Source organism: Cibotium barometz, chromosome 41 (assembly GCF_041138505.1).
Source record: "Cibotium barometz isolate CiBa-2024 chromosome 41, ASM4113850v1, whole genome shotgun sequence".
In the NCBI taxonomy this organism is placed as follows: domain Eukaryota; kingdom Viridiplantae; phylum Streptophyta; class Polypodiopsida; order Cyatheales; family Cibotiaceae; genus Cibotium; species Cibotium barometz.
In genome coordinates this window covers 45,356,780-45,364,145 of record NC_141086.1, presented here as the reverse complement: position 1 = coordinate 45,364,145, position 7,366 = coordinate 45,356,780, and the positions used below count along the sequence as shown (strand labels likewise).

General features: G+C 36.1%; 1 non-coding gene across 1 annotated transcript; it reads left to right on the top strand.

Moving 5' to 3' along the window:
- Window positions 1-4,020: 4,020 nt before the first annotated feature.
- TRNAV-CAC (transfer RNA valine (anticodon CAC)) lies at window positions 4,021-4,094 on the top strand. The gene has a single exon. It is a non-coding gene; the product is annotated as a tRNA-Val (tRNA).
- The last annotated feature ends 3,272 nt before the right edge of the window (window positions 4,095-7,366 follow it).

Here is a 7,366-nt window from a genome sequence, read left to right as displayed (position 1 = left end):
AGGGATATAGATATTCTTTCCATTTTTTGACATTTTTGGATTTGAGCTTCATCTAATTTTATAACAAATACAAGTTTTCCTTCACAATCTATTTCTCGAATGTTGTAATATCTCACCATAAAAGATTGGACTTTTCTAATGTTCATCCAAATATTATTATAAACGCTGTATTCAAAAGACGATTTTTTTTTGTCTCTCATATGGCATTGTTTCCTCAATATAGAAATACTCTCCGAAATGTTTGGAAATTTCCTCATTTAACAGAGTTCTATATTTTCCAACATTGTGAGTTCTAGGCAACCCAAAAGCTTTGATTTTGTAATACTTAAGGACCCTGAACCAGGTTTTAGAGATGGCTCTGTATCCCTTTCTACTCACTCCCACTGTGTCACAAACTTCTTGCATTTGGGAAGGCTGGACCAATAAGTCCATATCTTTTAGTAGATGTTGAAAGACTAGTTTTTTTGAGTTTGATTTTCAGGAAGTTTCAAAAGTTTCAAGATATCCAACCTATTCATAAGGTCATTCAAAAATCTTACCCTTTCCTGAGCATTAGACATGTCAAATCCTAGCAGGGTAGTAACATGATCTCTTACAAGTTTTAACAAACCTCAATTCTCTTGTACAATGGGACATACTCTTCATCTAGCTGGAAGTGTATACTTCTCTTCTTAGAGCTTAGAAACACTTAGATACATCACTAACTCATGATTATTAACACATATGTGTAACTTAACACCAACTTTAACACATTATTATTATTAACCAATAGTAATGCACATATTATTATTATTAACAATAGTAAAACATATCTTACTATTAACTTTATTATTTACGAATAGTAATGCATATAACCAACAAGAAAACATAACTTATAGAACTCAATTGAGCCATCAAAACATTGCTAACCTCCATTTTTGTTCTCTATTGCTTCTCTGTGTTGGGTCTGTGTTGTCTCTTTGTTGCTTCTTTCCTTGATAGCAAGATTAATGAAGAGGGAAATGTTTTGTTGGCTCCAAGAAAATAGTTTGTTGGTTTGTTGGCTCCAAGAAAATGGCACCAAAAAATCAAATCACTCTTCCTTCTCTAGCTTTGTAGTAGTGAACAAGTGCAATAGAACACGAGGGAAATACAAACTGTTTGGAGATGGAGGAAAATACAAACTGTTTGGAGATGCAAATTTGAAAGTAGAAGAAGAAATGAGCTATGGAAAGAAGAAATGACCTAAAGAGAAGAAGAAGCTCTATCACAAAAAAAGAAAAATTCGTAATGCACTATTCTCTAAAATAATAAATCTAAACACATTCTTAAAATCTTAAAAAATGTCTATTCTCTTTAAATCTCTATAAAAAAACACAAAACACACCAGAATGTAGATAAAGCACGGATCTACGTACTTGTAAAGAAATTATGAAATACAAAGTACAAATCAAGATATTTCATTTTTAAGATAAAATCCTTCTAGAATTACGAAATGATTATTTCTTCAGTCATAAATGTATCTGGGCATTTAAGAATGGCATATCTTTTGAGATATTCAAAACCAGCTCAAATAAAAAATTTATTTTTGAGATATTCGAGTTCTGAGCAGGTCTGGTACAGTTCTTGGATAGTCAATAAAATAATAAGTGAATCTACTAAATTTTTCCTAATGTGATGATTATACTGATTGCATTAAAAAAATAGTTTTGACACATATACCAATAGCGCAAGATTTGTAATTTTATTAGTGCCCTTTTTTCTTTTTTCTAGTTTCAAATATTTAAAGCCTCTCCCTCATAGGTGGACACACGATCCTCAATAATGTAATGTTAATTGAGGCCCCACAACTCACAGAGGGAAAAGAACATGTATAGTAACTCATATTAACATCAACAAAGCCGTAACAACGAACAGAGCCAAAGGAATATTAGTAGGAGGAAGACTATGTAGTGGGGATTGGAACCCATTCTTTGAGCTAGCAAACAATCCCATCGATGCTCAAGAAGGTGGCCCCACTAGTTTATACAAACCCCCTTCTAGATCCTGAAGAGTTTTTGCATTTGAAGGCATCAAAATACCTATGGTGATCTCTTTTGGAAAGTAATCAAGATACTAACTTGTTAGACATGCTTAAAAAGAGGATGGGTATATCCCTAGTGTATGCATCCTATGTATACGTGAGTGCAATATCTAGGAAGACTACGACTCTATATATAAGAACTTTATCATAGTGTACGACATCATATGTACATGGTGGATGGAACATATAGGAGGACTAAGAAATTAGAACTTCATCTTGTATGAAATCATGGGCTACACATGGAAGGAAGGAACAAGTTCTTGTTAAGACTCAAGAAACACCTGAAGTATTATTTTAGCAAGCCAAGATTGTGTCAAAGGGTTGAGTCTACATACATATGCGAGTAAAAAGGAGATGAACTTTGGATCAATCTAGAGTAATGAAAGCAAAGATCCTCATGTGATCGATCTATGACTAACTATTCACAAGCCATTATTACCCTCACCTTGAGGGCATCATACATGGAAGATCCATGTATGTTGATTCTTCTAGTATTGGTTCCACTCATCAATCAACCCAAAGAGTATCATGAGAATAAATAAGTAACCAACGTTTACTTTCACCTAAAAAAGGCTTGACATTTGCAAGAATCTTGTCTAAGTTTCAAAGGGTAAGAGCATTCGTACAAGAATGTGGTGCCCTTTTACCTCAGAAAGGCCCCATATTCGTAAGAATCTTGTCTTATTTTCAAAGCATAAGATATTTATCTTTGCATTACATAACAAATTTTGAAGACAAGTTCGACACCAAATTTTATAGATGCCATAAGAGTCACTAGGATGCACTAGGAAGCACTAGGAATGTCCAAAACAGGAAAGATGTGTTTTGAGAGCTATAGGACCTTGGTGGCCAATTACATTTCCAAAAGGATGAAACCCCAACCAAAAAGTGGGGAATGTTAGCCGAATTGTGGTTATTAACACACTGCACATACATTTTGTAATCCAAAAGTTGTAAGGATAAACATTTATAAGGCCATAAGTCCATGTACATGTCTAATTTTTTATGTTTTGGGCCGCCAAAGTGTGAATACATAGACAAGCATATAAGCAACTTTCACTATGGGAATAATCTTATCTTTGACACAAAAACTCTTAGCTTAATGTTTTTTTATGTGTCATTTAAGGTACTAAGAATGCAATGGATGGACACGAATTTATTATGCTAGTTTGGTGTATGCATCATATGTGTGAGATCGCAAAGGTACCACTATTTTCTAAAGTTAGTGAGACCATTTACATATATTGCATAACTAGTGTTAATTCAAAACACCTAAAATAGAGAGAATGAGAGTACGGCTAAGAGGCGAAGACTTCCTTGATCATTGCTCCTAATTGGGGAAGGTTGATGCCATGCCAACATGCAACATATTAAGTCAAAATAGTATCTTCATGGATAAAACAAATAGATGATGGGCCAAACGAAATTTATATCATCATGGAAAGCTTGCTAACCCAATAGACGTAGTCATGACATAAATTTGTTACACTAGTTTGTTGTCACACATCATATGTGTGAGATCGCAAAGGTTCCACTATTTCTAAGGCTAGTGACCATTTGTATCTGTGCTGAATTTAAGTAAATAGCTATTAAATTTAAATAACTATTAAATAAATGGTAATTCTAAACATCTAAAATAGCTATATAATGAGAATGAGAGGGAAAGACGTGCCTCATCATTGCTCCTAGTTAGAGAAGGTTAAATTGAAGGGACATGATTAGATTAGGAAATTGACCGCGAAAAAAGAGTAATGTATTAGAGCGGAAGCGTATAGGGCAAGTAATCGAATGAGAGACTCTGACGTGCGTAGAGGGAGGAAGACTGGGCTAAGAGATCAGCGCTGTACCCCGCGCAAAGCTCCTCAAAAGCTGATATCACGTGGCAAGTAAAATAGGGGTGTGAGCCTGCTCAATGTTATCAAATAAATAAATTTTTGGCTACCCGGATGGACAACTGCGTCCGGATGGTGTAGTTGGTTATCACGCTAGTCTCACACACTAGAGGTCTCCGGTTCGAGTCCGGGTTCGGACATAGTAGTTCTACTTTTTCTTTGGCTTTCTCTCATTCCCCAAGATGAATCAACAAAATTATGGCTCGTGTATGTAAAGTGCCATTAAACCCATACCTAACCTATAGGCCAAATTAAGGCTCTAGTATGCAAAGTGCCAAGCCCATACCTAAAGATAAATCTTTTTATCAGGAAGCTTCTCCCCTTGTGTGATTGGATTAGTAGAGCTTGAGGGCTTGATAACCCTTGAGATTTTTATTCATGTGAGAAATGTGCTATCATGACTCTAGACAAGTTTGTACTCCTTGGTGTTGACATGTTTGTTGTGAGACTATAACTTCTCTATACAAAAGGCATCGGTGCTACCGAGATGTCGAACTGGAGTGGAATTGAGACATTATAATGATCATTTTTTATTTTTTCTTGCCTATGAATTGCAAAACTTATGGTAAGGTGATTGTGTGTTAAGTTTGGTGTGTGATTTGGAGTGTAATGGTGTGTTTTGTGTGAGTAGATTAAGCTTTTCCTAACCCTTTTCTTGTGTTCTTGTTGATTTTTCTTCATTGCTGAATATGGATGGTCAAGTTGAACTCTCCCTTACAAGATTGAGGTTAGGAATCTCTCTTGCTTTTCCATTGACATCATGAGCATTAGGTTAGGTCAAATAGGCTAATAGGCTAACGTAGGCAATTTTCCATTATGTCCAAAGGGTAAAAATTGGCCCATGTTTTTAATTAATCCCTAATTTTTTATGTCCACTCTGTTTATTTGAGCTCTCCCTTACAAGATTGAGGTTAGAAATCTCTCTTATTAGGATTTTCCATGGAGATTATGAGCATTAGATTAGGTTAGATAGGCTAGTTAGTCTAAATTAGCAATTTTTCACTATGTCCAAAGGGTAAAAATTGGCCCATTCTTTTAAAGAATCCCAAAATAAGGAAAAACTTGTTGTAAAGTGGAATCACGCATCCAATCATATTGTTTCAATCGTAGAAGTAGGATCGTTTAAGGAAGAATTGCCCGATCAAACTCTTGAAGTCCAATCATTTTGGCTAGGTAGGTAGGAGAACTATGTGCACGTGTTATAATGATCCTTTAATTGGTAATAATTATCATTGATCATGGGTACTAGTACCACAATCCCTACCAAATTTGTAGGGAATGATGTGAAAAAATTGCACCATAGTCAAGGTGCTACCTAACTATCATTGGCTAGCACATATTCGAAACGATCGATCATCTTGAAAAGTACAATCGTCAATCCTGGGGGAAAATTGCCCAATTCTAAAATCTAAAATCGTTTTGATCCTAAAAGTAGGATCGCCTAGTTCTTGAATCATTCAATCGTTCGAGTTTGATGGCAATGACCCCAAAAAGTAGGATCGTCAAATCACAAATTGTCTGACTTGAATTGGTCGACTCGAATCGTTCCAATAGGAATTGTTTCCAGCTAGAATCATTTTCACTAGAATTGTTCTAAAAAGGATTATTCCAGCTAGAATTCTCTTCACAACACTGGAATCGTTCTAGCAAGGATGGTTCCATCTAGAATTATTTCGGCTAGAATCGTTTCAAGTGGGATCATGAGTCTAGTGGAATCATTTTCTAGTAGGATCGCTCAGAGGTAAATTGTTTCAGTAGGATCTTCAATCTATTGAGATAAACTCATGGAGGTATTAAAAATTTAGAAAACTTGTGAGTGTAAGGAATTTAACTATACCCTCAAACTTTGACCCCAATAGGATCGTCGGGGTAAAATCATGGAGGCATTAAAAAATTAGAAAACTTGTCAATACAAGGAATTTAACCATAACCTCACACTTTGATTTGCTAAATCTTGGAGAAAAACCATAAAAAATATAAACCTCCTAAAAATACCAAAAACATTTAAAAAGCAAAAAAAAAGCCACAAAAATAAAAAAACATTAAAAAACCTAGAAATCATAAAAAGAATCCTAGCAAGTGATTCTAGCATTAAACCAAGTGATTGTGCATTTATGTTTGGGCCATAACATTGCGACTTCATTCTCGAACCCAACCTTTAAAAACAAAACATTATTATAGAAAGTAGAATAGCACCAAGGGTTGATTTAACCACCCTAGTAGCTCTAGATTATTCCATGTTAACAATCCAAAAATGGGATTGATCATGGTGAAGGACATAGATTAAGCATAAGATTAAGGTGGATTAAACCACACTAAAAACTCCATGAGAGAGAGAGAGAGAGAGAGAGAGAGAGAGAGAGAGAGAGAGAGAGATTGCACACTCAACACTTTATCTCTTCTATTGCATATGATCACAAAATGAACCATACAATGATATAGGCTTTCTAGCCTTATCCCACTTTACATGTCATCATCCATGTGGCACTCCCTTTTCCACTTCTTTTGGTCAACACTCACACACAATACAATATTACATGTGGCATTCCTATCTCACCACAATATCTTGCACCCCTAGGGTGCTTTCCCACATACACACAACACCATGATTACATCTTTCAACACCTCCTCTTAATTGAGATGTTCCACAACTCACCCATCACAATGTAGCATTGCATAACCGCAATCGCTACCTCTCCACACTCCCCCTCAATGATACATTGGAGTGTCCATCAACCAAACATGTGTGCATGTGTCTACCATCTTAGACACCTAGTCCATTTTGAGCCGACTCGCTCACAGCGGAACCACTGAGTCCGATTTGAACATAAAAGTTCGGGTGGGAACCAACCCATGCACATGCACCTCACATGTGCATCGCTCATGCACACATCACAATAACCATTTTGAGCTTCTCGGTGAGCTCGGGTAAAGCAACCCTCATACCATGGCGGGTGAATACACATCTCATTTTGAGCATTTAATTACTCGGGTACGGTTATCCTCATACGTTGTGGATGAAAATAAAAATTACAAAGCCTTTTGGCCAAAGCCGGGTAGCGGACCCTCATGTGTGTGTGAGCATCTTCTTAAAAATTTCAAAAATTCGGTTGTGTGTGAATAAACCCTTGACAACACTAAGGGTTAAAGAAAACACTACTCATAAATTCATTTTAATCCACGTCCATTAATTTTATTTTGTAAGATATGCACCAACAAATCTTTTGCTAGGTGCCAAATCTTGTAGAAGGCTAGGCTATCATCTTGAGTTGTTAGAGCTATAGTAAATGCATGGAGTAAACTTGCATCCTGTATGCCAAATTGGGCTACACTCCAAATACCGCCTGCAAATATGGACGTGCAGGTCGTAACTCGGCATCACTTTTGTAGAAACGGGACCCACTTCACACAA